Genomic DNA, 14,811 nt, shown 5'->3' with positions numbered 1-14,811 from the left:
CAGAAGGACTTAATAGCTATGTCCCCATCGTCTGCTGAAAAGCAGCCTCAGGCATGCCACTTGGGACTTCATGCTTCCTACCCACACTGGTAATCAAAAGCCTGGTTGTAGCTCTGGCTTAAAGCATCTAAACTGTGCTTAGAAAAAGGCAAACTTAGGCTATCTGTTGGTAGACTGTACCGTAATGATTCATCCAGACCCGGTGATCAAGAGACTGAATCCATTTTGGCTTCTTCAAAACGCTCAGCCTGAACCCAGAGCTGCAAACACACAAATAAGGAGGATGGAAAGTGAGTCTGCATTTAGGAATGGGCTTGGACTTGCATTTCACTGACAGCAAAGACATTCTTCATTGCTCCCAGTAATAGTAGCTAACAGACACTTGTATCAAAACCTTCATCATAGCTTTGCATTACATCAACTTAGCAGCATCAAGTCATCCATACAAAGGCAGAGCCCTGACACCAAAGTTACAGAGAAAACAAGCCTAGTATAAGCAGCCCATTTCTGAGCTTGTAAGAAGCAGAGGTGGCTTATATGTGTTTTTCTTTTCATCTTGTTTGGTGCTTCAGCCAAGATGCCTGGAAAGTACTTAAACCACAAGTAAAAGGGGAGAGGTGAGAGTTTTCAGAATCAGGAATCTAGATGCTATAGCATCCAGAGCACCACCAGAACAACAGGCAGACATAGCCAGGCATGCAACAGTTCCACCAGGGACCTCAACTGCCTGGTGGAGGGATCCAGTGGCCAACAGATAATTCTTCCAGACCTAGTATTATTATTATCAAGAGTATGCATGGGAACTTGTACTGCAGCAGCTCACCTCTGACATCTTTTCTGCGGCTGGATGAGAACTTTGTTAAAAATGTTGCCCCAGTGATTTCCCCAACTATACATACTCCTCATAAGAAAAAAAAAAAATAGAATTTCTTAAGCTCTCCTAGGTCATTTGTTACAGTGCCATCATGGAACAGACATGAAAAAGCAACTCAGACAGTGTCAGATATTATATTACTGTTTTTCTCCATGTGCATTATACATAGCTCTTGTATATAGGTAAAAATCAAGATCAAACAATCTGGATTTCACATTAATTCAAAATGAGAGAGAAAGCCAGCATTTTCTAAAGTTCTTTGGGGCTCGGGGGGGAATGCTTTTATGGGACAAGGAAGTAGCACAACCTTCCTTCCAGCTGTAGGGCAGGAATGTGCACAGTGTGGGATGGAGAAGCAATGGTACAGGGTGAAATAGCAGAGAAAATGAAGTACCAAAAAAACAGCTGAGTTGGCATGCAATCTAGTTTTCTTCTGTGAAGTACCTAGAACAGTTTCATGCCAATATCCTGTGTTCATCCTGATATATTTACTGTACATGTCATTTTCAAAGAAGTTTGAGTTGGAAAATACCATGGAAATCATCAAAAGCCAGCCAAATGCTCCTCTCTGATTTTCCCCTCTAATTCCCAATGGTAACAGTTACCCTATTTTCATTCTTGATGATTGCTTCAGACTTGATGGAACTGCAATAGGTACAAATGTAATAAATGTACACTGACTGTCAGCTGTCAGTCAAAAGAATCAGTCTGTAATTAGGATAAGTCTGCTAGAACCAAATGGGAGTTGTTCTTTAGTTCAGATACCAGATGTACACAATAACAGGGATGATCAACTGACAAGCCAAACTCATGGAAAGGTGAACAGTTTGTCTGACTTCACTGGAGATTCTCTGTGGTTCTGGAAGAATTTAGTCTTCTCTGTTTACAGAAGTCCATGTTCTATCGTTTGATCTTCCAACAACAAAAGCAAACTGTGGCTGCATATTTTCCTTTAAATGCAGAGATCATTAAAATAAGCAACTTGAGGCAAAACAAAAGCAAACCTTAACAAAACATAAAAGAAAGGTGGCGGCTTTTTTTTTATCCCCTAAAATTGTATCGTCAAACTTTATTAACATCAGCAAGTTAAATGAAAATGCGATCCTGGAAATATTTTCATTATAGAGTTTTGAAGTGAAACATGCAAGAAAAAGGTTGACGCTTCATCATCCTGAGAATTCACGTAAAAACAAAGACGGTATCTTGATGCAAAGCTCATGTGGAAAAAGCAGCAATGACTTCTTAATCTTACGTGCCTTGCTCAGAAAAGAGAAGATGGCAACCTAAAGACATGTTGAAGGACGGGAATAGTGACATAGCCATCTCCACAACTGGAGACCCTTTCCCTACTCCTTTGTTTTGTAAGCAGGAGACAGATGAGTCCCTATTTCAAGTGCAATAATCTCCTAAAAGAGGAAAAAGCTTGACATCCCAGAAATCTCAGATAAATCAGGCCTGGGATTCTTCCAGCGTGAAGGTTTCAATGCACAGGCAATGGGCACTATATCTGGAGCCGCTATCGGCAGCAAGAAAAGTTACAGAAGAGGACACGTGTATGCAGCATTTGCCAATAATATGTTATTGTGCCTCTGTCTGATAGGTGATGAGGTACAGCACCACAGAAATTCTGTAAATGAAGCCCTAAAGTTATTTTTCAACAATAGTATTCTCTCAAGTTCCCAATAAAAAAGAGCAAAGATCTAAATAAAATAAATACATGCATAATTAAATCCACCTCCATTGACAGTAAATTCCTTACGCATATAGCTAATGAAAGCTGCTCTAAGAAGACCATAGGAAAAAAAAAATAAAAATAATCAGTGACTACCCACAGATGCAACAAGTGTATTGAAGTATATTCTGTCAGCTCCCTTTACCTCTAGGTCTTCTCTATACAGATCAACAACAGAAACATCTAATACATTTGTTTTATCTGTGAACGCTCACCTATTTTGTTACTTCAATCAAAAAGCACGCGCTTTGGGTCAGGGAAAATCTCCAGCTGACATTCTGAAAGCCTGTCCAAGCAGACGGTATGAACTTACCCACAAATCTGAATCTTTGACCCAGCATTACTGCCAGGTGCTCATCGAACTTCATACAGTGTCATTTCCAAGGAGTCATCCCTGGAGGGTAAGGAGATGTCCAAGCTTGAAGAAGTGCTCTCAGAAGATCAAGAGGAAAAGAATCAACTACTTACAAATACTAAATAAACCTAATAAACTTCTCAAAAAATAATGGTAGCCATGTATAGCTTTTCAGGAATTCCCTCTCTCAGACACTGCACATTTAACTAGTATAATTTAAATTTGGCACTCTCCATCTCAGCATGGGAACAGGCTTACAGCCCCAATTCCTAGAAACCATTAAATCTACAGAATTCAGGAATGCATTTTAAATTATATAACCCCATTAACATTATTGGAAAACAGCCTTTAACTACGACTGATTCACTCTCCAGCAACAACAACGAAAAATTAGGAATTAGATGAGAGCACCACAGAGGAGCTATTTATTTTCTCCCTCATCCCAAACTGTTAAAGACTGACTGATCTTTTGTAGTTCTTTGACTTCCCCCCCCCCCCCCTTTCCTTCCTAAGAGACAACTTTCTCTGTTGTTGAGCTTTCCAATGGTGCTTTCCAGGATGACTTCCCACAGTTATTCCCAGATCCTGTTTCAATGGCAAATCAATTCACATAGAATAGGGTACTTCTGCGCAGCATATTAATAGCAATTTTAGAGAGTTTTGTCTGTTCTGGTTCCCTCTGATGTTTCACAACATCCTGTCTTTCCCAAGACTTACATAGGTAGGAAATAGCAACAATCTTTTTCTATCATCCTAGACTCAGAGTACTTTTGCCATGCTAGTTCCTTGCCCCTAACCAAACATAAAACTTTGTTACACCTATTTTAAGGGCCCCGACACAGCAAATGAGATCTGTCTTGTTCTGAAATTCAGAAAGCAGTGCCTAAGCCCTCTAGAGAAGGCTTAGCTGCTAACTAAGCAGAGACTGACATCATACACCTCTGCTGGGAGATTGTACCCCTCAGCCGTACCCTGAGAGTATCAGCTGCTGAACAGCCTTCAGGCCTATTTAAAAGAACAGCCCAATCCCATCATTGCTTTGTAGCTTCAATAGCTGTGCCGCCAGCAAAATAATTGCTCAGGTCTATCTCCCTCTTGCACAAAGCTGGTATTTTGCTTTTCATGTTCTCAACTACTTGAAATACCCTCTCTGCTAAGCTGTGACAATAGGGAGGTGGGCAGAGGGTCTAGGGGTTTTGAACCGCTGTCTCCCTTAGTCACAGTATAATGCCTTTCCTCTTTGATATCGCCCCTTGACTTCAGTTGTTTTCTCCTTGTCCAAGTTCATGCCAAAATCTAGTGTGTGTGTGTATATATATATAGCATTATACTCACTTAGCAACATTTTCCTCTCTGGCTCTTTTCCACATATATCTTAGCGAAAGCTAGCTTTCTGGCAGCAATTTTCAGAGGCAAGCAGCACCACTGTTCCTTCAGTGTCTCAGTGCTTCACTCAAACTGGAGTCAATTATACGGTAAGCATCCTTGTGATGTCTCCCTTTACAAGTGAAACAAGACTGGGGCACCAAGGGCATAGAGGGTAAGATTTTTAAGAAGGAATGATGCCAAAATCACCTAAGATTCCAATACATACTGCTCCTTTGAAGAACCTACTTTAATAAATTTACACCAACAATGTACAGAGCAAAAGTGGGAATTAAACCACGAGCCCAGCTTCGCTTAGGGATACAACGCACTCATTCCCCGATTGCTTGGAAAGTAATACAAATCCATGAAATAGTCAAAACCTTCAGTCACATTAGAAGACAGTGACTTTCAGAGCAAGCTATGTATTAAACCACATTTTAACACTTGACTGAGGTGTTTTCTTCTCAGAGACCCCAGTGACAGAAAGGTCTCTGAACCACGAATTTCCTACACTCAAAAAACCCAGACAGCACTCTGCCCTTTTAGCTAAAACATACTGGAAAGGTACGTTAAAGATTATACCAGTGTGACTGAATATAAGTAAATGAACTTTCAACAGCTCTAACATACCAAGAGACTATTTCAAAAGACTTCTACTGGGAGTTAACAACTGTGTCCTAAACATTGCATTTATCTCCAACTCTTACTCCTTACTAAAGAGATTTATCCAGGGTGTTCGGTAGAGCAAATTGAGGATACCTAAAAACATTTATTCCTAAGCACTAAATTGCATACATACTCAAGAATCATAATTTTAAGGTTTTTATTTGCCCTGGGCTCCATAGCATTAACTTCCCCCCCCCCCCCAAGAATTTCAGCCCTCCCGTCTTGTGTTTATTTTTGCCCTGAATTTCCAAATGCTGACATATACTTTTAATGTCAAGCAAGCACAGAGGAGCCTACTCATTTAATGGTTACATGAACAAAACTGCGCACTACTTTGCAGAGTGAACCTATTGTAATTTTGTTTAATGTAATGGTTGGTTCTAAGCACTGGGGGAAAAAAAGGTTTTAAAAAAAGGCAGATGGAAAATAGCATCAGTTGACAAAGTTCACTTTCCAAAACAGAGCTTCTCCAGTTTACTGTTCCCGGATTTGCTTTGCAAAGCTATTTAGAAAGTGCAACATAAGTACTATCACCATCTTCATAAATAAAAGAAATATGAAACAAAACAAAAAAAAAAGACAAGCAAGATTAAATAATTACCACACCTAATGAGGTCACTTTACAGCAAAGACTGAAGACATGCAAAGACACAACTTAAAAGACTGACCAAAGTCAATGGAGACACAGATGAAAAAGGAGCCAAGATCAAAATAAGTTAGACTCACACTTGAAGCAGGGACACAGGAAGTTTCGGTATTATTCTCTTTCTTTGCTCAAAACTGGCAAATGCCTCAAACAAATAGCCAGCCACATTAATTCTCCCCCATTAGGGTCTGACCACATTCAAATATCAGGCTTCTTCTAAATTTAGACCTTATTCCAAGTAAATTCAGATCTCCTTTTCCCATGGAAAAGTTGATAAAGATAAGTTACTCCTTTTGGAGCAAACGTTTATGAGTAACATTCTTTTAACATCAGAAAGAATACCTATGCTCTGAAATATCTGTCTATGTTTTTCCCCACCACCCACATTTTTCACATTTTAAAAATCTGCAGTAATATTTTTTCATGTCAGTATAGACTGTGAGCTCTTGACTCCAGCTACACAGAACCTGGGCAAGAAAAGCAAGATGTCGTGGCACCCATCTGGCAGGATGTCTGAACCTGGGAGTAGACTGAACCTGGGAACAGAGTGAGACAGGGTTAAATTAAGTAGGTCTGCCCAAGGCAAAGTAACTCATGCTTATGTTCTTCTCCCTGTATTACTGCAGTTCCATAAATCCCGCTGGTGAAGTACAAGGAGTTTAACAGAGAGCTCAGGAGACCTCTTTCAGTTTGATTTTGATGTGTTTGGACAGTTTGTATAAAGGTTGTTCTTGTTCGACTCGTTTATTTTCTCTGCTTAGAAAGCCTTCTTTGAAAGCATTATTCTAGTTCTTCTGTAGCAATTCTCAGGCTTTTGAATCAGAGAAGGCAATATAAATTGTTTGAAATATTCAAGCCTTACAGGTATCATATTTGCATATCTGTAAACAACCAATTAGCCATCTCTCTTCTATTAAACACTCCATTGAGATCAGCAGAGTTATTCTCAACCTGCATCAGTGTAATTTTATAGATAAAATACAGTGAACATCCCCCTCTTCAGGAAAAAGCCGTTTTACTGAGATTTCTATTATAAGCATTTATAAAAAAACCTCCCATCTAAGTAACCAGCTATGCTGGCAGTCTCTCCAGTCACAAGTGCTAAAGAGAAGAAAACGATTAAGTTAAGAATATTAGACAATTACTTGTATTAAAAAATTTTGCTGGTGGGAATTTCAGAAGCCTGATGTCAATTTACCTTACGTGTTTATGCTACTATTTTGTCTCTGGGATAGTTTATTATTGAGGATAAATGTTTGTAGGACAGAGCTTTTTCCAAAGTAACAAATTACACTTCTTCTGGTTGTTTACACTGGAAGGTCAAGACCGAACCCTCTGTTTGGAAAAAGAGACACACTAATGATGACTATGTTCCTAAAGTACCTACATTTTTGGCAGTCCATTCATATCTTGGGAGGTAATCCCCAGCAAACATCACATTCAGTAACGCCTATACCTCCTCCACCCAATACATTGAAAAATATCCTGTTGAACAACAAAAAAAAAACCCCAATGAGTCAGTGATGATGCAAATATAAACACAGCAAAAGACAGAAACGAATCACGAGAAAGAACAGAAATGCCAGTAACATCAGCCTAGAGCTACATTTAAAATAATCCACAAACACTGAAGACCTCAACTTGTCCTATGACTTGGGCCATCCAGTCCAGTCTAGACAATCTCACGCAACTCAAACTAAGCACACACAGCCTAGCCTAAAACTAATCGTTTTGACAGAAAAATCTCTGTGATGACTACAAATCTTCTAATTTCTAATTTGATTTTATTTATGGACAAAACAACTTCTTTTCTTATAGAAAAAAATATTTTTAGCTTCAACACCAAGAATTCATGTTTGCTTTCAGCCATCGCTTGCCGTGGCAAACAAATCAAGCCCTCTAGTCATAGAAAACTGACTTTCCATTTCCTCTAATATTCCTCTTGCCTCTTCCTGCATGTCTTTTAATTCACAGACACAGGTGGCCAGAACTGTATGTGGTATTGCACTATGCACAGTCTTGCACGTCAGGACTCATGTATTTGGGGGGTTAAAATTACTCCATATTTCTACTGGAAAAACTGTCCTTTGTAAGTTAGTATGCTGTTTACTCTTTCCATAACTTCATCACATAAATGACTTAAAACCTTCAGAAATAGTCTCTACATCCATGATACGCAATCTGTATTACTGGGTCTCTAAAGAGTCTAGTTGTCAAGACCACCCAGGTCTTTCTACATGGTATTTTGCTCTTCCTTCACATTTTAAGTCCCTCCAAGCTTAAAAAAAAAAAAAAAAAAAAAAAAAAAGTAGCATGCCCCAAAACTGACTGTGGGAAGAGCTCTAACAATGAATTTCTCTCCAATCTTGCACTTCCTTTCCCACAGTGCAACATTTGCCAGTTTATTATCTGTCATTCCAAACACGCAAGATCTAGAATACTGTCTATAGAATAGGTTGTCTCATGAAAAACAGATAAAAGATTAGTTTTCCACAGCTACCCACAAGAAGCCACAAAGGCTTCCTTTCTGCTTAAAATTAACTTTTGAAGGGGGGTGGAAGAGTATAGCAGTGCCTACTATTGAGAGCAGAGTAACGCTTGAATAATTATTTTTACTTTCTTTAGGGCAGACACTGAAGTTGTAACTGATGACATACATGAACCCTTTCAATTTGTGAGATTTATGAAAAATTCTGGGAACCTGGACCTGAGAATTCATTTACCTGAGACTACCGTCACCATCCTGGGTGAAAGATGTCCAGCCCTCACCTCTCTGAGCTCTGTGTCTTGCCTCCATCTCCATTACGACAGCAACTTTTTAATAAAGTCTTTGCTAGTTGCTATCCTCTCATTAAGCTACAATAACTTTCTTACTAGGAACTGAGACAATATTTCAATGTATGCATTTTTAATCATACTCTGGTCAATCTGTATTCCATTGGCTTTTTATCCTCTTGATATCGCTATACTTACATGGCTAAAGAGTATTTTGCAACTGATTCCATTTTCCTTCTCAAGATCTGAAACAGCCTAGTTTCTGGTAATCCTTTCCCCTGCAGACGGTCATAGGATTTGAAGAACTTTCTGGGTCTTCTAATACAGCAGGCAATAGTTTTGTACCATCCCATTAATAAATCTACCCAGCACCCAAGATTTAGCTTTTCTGAGCTCATTAATCCCTTTGTTAACTTCTTGTGGAGTCTCAAGTTACTGTTTCTAATACCTTTATTGAAATGTTTATTCACCAATCCTAATAGTGGTGTTCTCCCCCAAAGTACTTCTATTAACTTTTGTGTCCCTAAGTTCTTCAACCAGTTGAGAAGACTTTAAGAAAAGAAGTCTTTCTTTCACTTACACTAATTACTCATCTATTTCAGTGAATCCTTACACCGAAATCAAACTGAATCACCTATGACTTAGACACAAGTTATCTTCCATGTTCAGCTCTTCCATGCTGTCCTCTCTACTTAAAATAATCAACTATAACTTTTGACTTGGTGACTATCTATTGAAGGAATGTTTAAAACTTGGCTTTGAAATTAGTACTGTTATGTTTTGTGGAGATGCCAAAACCTGGGGGACAGCAATGTCTCTTGATTAAATGCAACTATGAAGCACATTTTTTTCTCCTCAAAATTCTTTCACTACTGCTTAGTAGGCATCCAGAGGTCAGGCTGGAAACGCTGATGCTTCAAGGCCAGAACACTTTTGATTTCATCCATAGAAGAGCAGAAACTGGAAAGCTATATGAAATGTATGCTTTTCATGTTTAAATGCTGCAGTATGTTTCTCAAAATATTTAAACAAGTAGGGAAATAAATCTCTGAAGTGGAAAGCTAATAAACATTCACATATGCCTTTTGCTCATCTCTGAATGTGGTGGTAGTTTAGTTATTCCCTTATTTATGCAGTGGGACAAAGATCAGGAAAGATCATCAGTGAAAACTATTTGGCTGTCTGTTAACTTTCTTACTCCTGGTTGTTTAACATTTATTTTTAAAGTTATAACAAATGGTTCTTTTCTGTTTGGTAGGAAAGTAGGATGACAGATTGTGGGAAGGAAAGTGTGAGCTGTATGGAAAGAGAACAAGAGCAAGAAAAGGGGGGTGACTAATCCAACAAACCTGTTAATAGCAAGTGGAGAGCAGAAAATGAAAAATGCCCTTTGCTAGCCCACCCCACCATGTCACAGTACTGAAGTCCTATGTAGAACTTAATTCCAAGAAAGTATTACAACAGCAGTGACTTCCCACCACAAGAGAGAAAGTGAATTTATAACAAATTGTTATAACAATTTTAACATTCATAGAACATGAATGAAACATCGAAGATTAATCTAGAAGGAGAAAATAAGCTATCTTTCCTGAAGCTAAATATAAGAATACTACAGGAATCAAAGCAAGACTCTCAGGATATGCCAAACCAGAACAAAAAGTAATCTACCTGGCCCTTTTATCATCACCAACACTCAAGACGACAACATACAGCCCCTGTTGAAAAATAACTACAACAAACCTTATGCATCTCAAAGAACCACAACACTGAAGTAAGAACAAAAATATGGGGAAATCTTTTGGGAAAATTATTTAAACAGTTCCAGTCTGTCTGTGTCTGTTCACCACTGATTATTTCCTTCATTTCTTACCAGAGAAGATTTGAAGTGCCAGGTTATGAAGCAATAATTCCTCTCAGATTTTAAAAACAATGCAGCATCTCTTTATGCCTTTCTCTTTTACCCAATCCTCTAAACATCCTGCTGCCTTCAACTCCTTCAAAGACTGGAGAAATTGAAATCTTTTTAGATCTAGTATGCCAGTAAAATTACACAGTAGCAGTGAAATTACACCTGTAAACAACCAGTGGGGACAGAGAAGAAATAAACCTATAAACACATAAGCCTGGCTTCAACAGTATGCAAGATTTAAAAAAAAAAAAAAAAAAAAAAAATCAAGGAAAGAACACACTCAAAACAGAAAAGTAGTTGAAAAACTTCATCAAATACAACATGGATCTAATAAAAATAGGCAGTATAAGACAGATCTTTCTTTGGTAAGCTGATCGATCCTCCAGATAACGAGAGTGCATCACAGGACGAGTTTGTAGCTGAAAAACAGGGAAGACTGCAGAAATTGAAAAACACATCAAGAAATGGCTAAAATGGAGACGTCACTTAGCTGTACCGATAAATAATCTTGGTTTGAACAGAAGTTGAAAATTAAATTTCTCAAGGTCTGAGACATCTATTTCATATTTATTTTCACTTACGAGCTTGTTACAAAACAAGAACTTCCTAATGACTTAAAACTGGAAAGAATTATCAGTTGCTAGGTCAGTACGAAAAAGGAAAAAAGACCAGTCCAAGACCCTGAGACTACGATGCTAGAAATGGGATGAAAGTAACTGGTACCAACTGTGAGGTCAGTCACTTAGGGAAAATACCAAAAAAAAAAAAAATTCAGTAGGCTGGCAGTCAGCCACCTGGAAACAGAGGAAGAAGTTACCTGGATGCAGTTAGGGTAGGACATAGACATGGTAAAAGGATGGTTTGAGATCCTGCAGTTCTGTTCGAGTAAGAAAACCAAAATTAAGACGACTGCATGGCAGTCAAGACTCCCAAATTATACTGGAAAAGATGTCTTCACACAAAACATCTGATCTGAATAAGCCACCACAGTGTTCTATAATCACTAAAAGCAGAGAAGGAAACTAACAAAAAAATAAAAGAAACGGTGAATGATGCTTTACCAAAGAGGAGAGATTGACGCTGTCGCCACAGTTAATATGACAGACACCTTTATTCTCTCCTTTCACAGTCTGGTTTCCTCATAAGCAGCTTACAGTTTCTTATCAGCCTTTAATTTTTAATAAAGCCAGACATTTAAGAGCTTGAAGGTCAGGATAGGAAGCTGTTCCTGCATTACACCCAACTATTTCTGCAATGCTACTGAGTTTACCTCATGTAAGGATGGGTGCCTATGCCACTTCCATCATTGCACATAACACCTTCTCCCTACCAAGCCTAATATAATGAAATAAAAATGTGCTTATCTAGCAAACAAATTGCAGTACTGTCTTCCCCTGCAACTAAAATCAAATAGACTTTTAAATGCATTTTTTTCCCCACTTGAAGTTCCTGACTTCTTGCCTGCATTTACCGCTCAGTGCTCAAAAATGACCGGTGTGGTTTTTAGATTAGATACCCAGTACCTATCCATGCTAAGCCAAATCCTGTCCTGATTTAAACCCCAGGCAACTCTAAATGAAAAAAATACATTGAGTCCCTTTAAAATTGCTCCAAGACATACCTTGCTATATGGTTAGTGGCCCTTGCCCCAAAACCCAAAGTATACTATACCGTAACTGTGAAAATGTTTGCCTGGCATGTCCCCAGAATACACTACACCATTTTCTGTTTTTCTCCCATCAGCCTATTTCCTTCAGAGAATATTTGCTCCCACCCATTGAACACCACCATCTGATACCACATTTTCTATTTTACTGTTCTGCAACTTTCATTTGATCTGAAAAGAGATGAGGTGAAACGTTTGCTACTACAAGATTTCACTTAGAGTAAAATCATATGTTTCCCCTCGTTGCTCATATTCATGTATGTTGCATTAAAATTGAGTCCCATAAGTCTTCATTATTCAGGCATTTAATCATATGGAAAATGTGGTAACTTAATTAAAACAAGCAACATAGGTTAGATATCCCAAGGGATACAGACTGAGGAAAAACGGTCTAATTCATTGAGTTTCCATTTTGAAAATGTATTAATATTAGACCACAAGACCACAGCAAAAAAAAAAACCACTGCTCATTTGCAAAGTAGTAATCTGACACTGAGACAATTTCAACTTAGGAAGCCAAAACTTACGCTGCTCTGTCTCCTGTCTGCAGCGAGTGTTTGTCAGAACATAACACAACCAGCAATTACTTGCTGTACTGCAGCAAAGCCTGGAATTTTTTTTTACATGAGACAGAGAAGGTATAAAGCGTTATTAGTTTACACATCACTACTAAAGATGGCGCTTGTCAGACGTTCATGAAAGGCTTTCAGTCTTCCTTGCTGTTAAGTGCAATGTTTAATTCTTCCCAAAATTTATGTCATGTACCTGGCACTTGACTTCGAAATGATTTATCAGCCCAGTAGTGGCGGGGGGGGGGGGGGGGGGGGGGGGGCGCCGATGAGGACAGATTCCTACACACAGATGGTTGCCATTCTCTCTAAAGTCCACGATACACCCACTAAGCCAACCTTTTGTTTTTACATATTATTAAATAATTGCTTTTCTCTGACTAAATAGTCTTTTCCTTTCCCTCCCTCTCACAAATCCCTCAAACCACAACCCTAATTCCAAAGCCTTTATTAATAGAATTTGTCCAAAACACCCTTCAGGAAAACTTCCATCAGATATCAGCATCCTAGAAGGCCTCAGAGGTGTATATGAAGAAGGACTATTAGGTTTCTTTCCCAGATTTATTTTATATAATAAAAGCAGTTACTACATGCATTGTCGACACCTACTTACGGCACCTATGTAGCCATTTTCTCTTCCGTAATTCTGCCTGTGTTTTTTTAAATGGGCTTGATGCTACATTTTCTCTCTCTCCAAAACTCCCACAGAAATGAGCAAAAGATACAAGCCTGTGCAATATAGAGGGTGAGTTTAGTAAGAGCTGTATTTTTCTATACATGATAGAAAAGACAGGAAAGTATAGGCACGCTACTCAGCTGGCCTGTGTCTGCATAGTTTCAGTGACATTCCTGTAGTTTATATGCGGTGTTGTAAAATACATCAACATACTATATACAAAAATACTCAGCTTCCCACGTATTTTCTATAAACATTAAGCAATATTTTATCCTAGTTTTAAATGTCTTTTCAATACTTTGCATCCCTTCCTTTCCAGCATGTTCACATTTTCCAATCTCTTTAGTTCATGCAGAACATTCGAAGAAAATTACAAGACAGGTATCAAAAAAAAAAATAAAGATTTCACAATATGCTCTGCACTTTAAAAAAAAACACTACAGTCGAGCAGCACTGCTGCTCTTTTTTTTTTTTATAGCTTAACCATCAATAATTGCTTCACCTGTTAACACAAGATGGCACATCTCAATTTGCTGAGAAAAGATATATAATCCAACTCTACCTTTCAGCATTTGTAAGGGAGATGGACACCCGGAGTCCCAGGTGCCTTGCCAGAGTCCTGTGACAGCCTACACAGAAGCTCAAAATGTCCCAACAGCCACAAGTAGAAAGAGTTAATGATGGTAATCAGGTCTGCACACATGAAGCTTGTCAGGCAGTTGGGTTTTAAGGGACTCCTTCAGCTTTAATTTAACCAGAATAAGGAAGAATGGGAACATTTCTAAAACACATTTGCACTTCATGCTTTCCTTTTAACAATCTGCATATCCTTTACATGAGCTACATAGTGCTGTGGTTTTAGGGTCTTTCACACCACCACAATCAAGGGAAAACAGCTAACAAACAATGAACATACACAAGCAACATCAAACTTACAGATATCTAGTACTTCTAATACTGAAAAAATCTAAACAGCATTTTTTACCCTCATTCCTTCTTTGGGGAAAAAAAAGCAGCAGCTTTTATTATTCATTACTCATCGCTGTGTGAAAAGCTAAATCAAAACAGCACTTCACACTTAATTCTGTTCAAGTGAGAGAGCTTTGTAGAAATATGCCACTTGCAGAAAAATCCCTAACTCCAGCTCTCTCGCACTGCCCTCTGCATTTAGCACCAGGAGAACTCAGCTAAGGCTGTGGGATAATAGGCTGCAAGCTGCCTATTCACAATTATATATGTTTATTTTTTCAGAGCATTTATCATCAGACATCTAGCACTAGACAGATGTGTCTTGCCTACCAGCAATCTTTCTCTTTAATTTAACAAAGTATGAATTATTTTGGCAAGTATTCAATCCATCAAGATAGCAAACTTCCATCAGCTGGCCACAAGAGTGGAATTCACCTGACCTGGTGGTCATGGCTTAGAGGAGCATTACATGGTATAAATGACCATGTAACACAGGCTAACACTTATTTACGCTGAGGGACTGGTGCAGAATTTTGCCAAGTTTAAGCTATCTAAGTTTGAGCTATGCAAGATATCCCTCTGCCTATTTTGATTCCTTATTACTTC

This window comes from Gymnogyps californianus, chromosome 4 (assembly GCF_018139145.2).
Source record: "Gymnogyps californianus isolate 813 chromosome 4, ASM1813914v2, whole genome shotgun sequence".
Classification (NCBI taxonomy): Eukaryota; Metazoa; Chordata; class Aves; order Accipitriformes; family Cathartidae; genus Gymnogyps; species Gymnogyps californianus.
The sequence above is the reverse complement of the archived record's forward strand: the minus strand, read 5'-3'. Positions refer to the sequence as shown.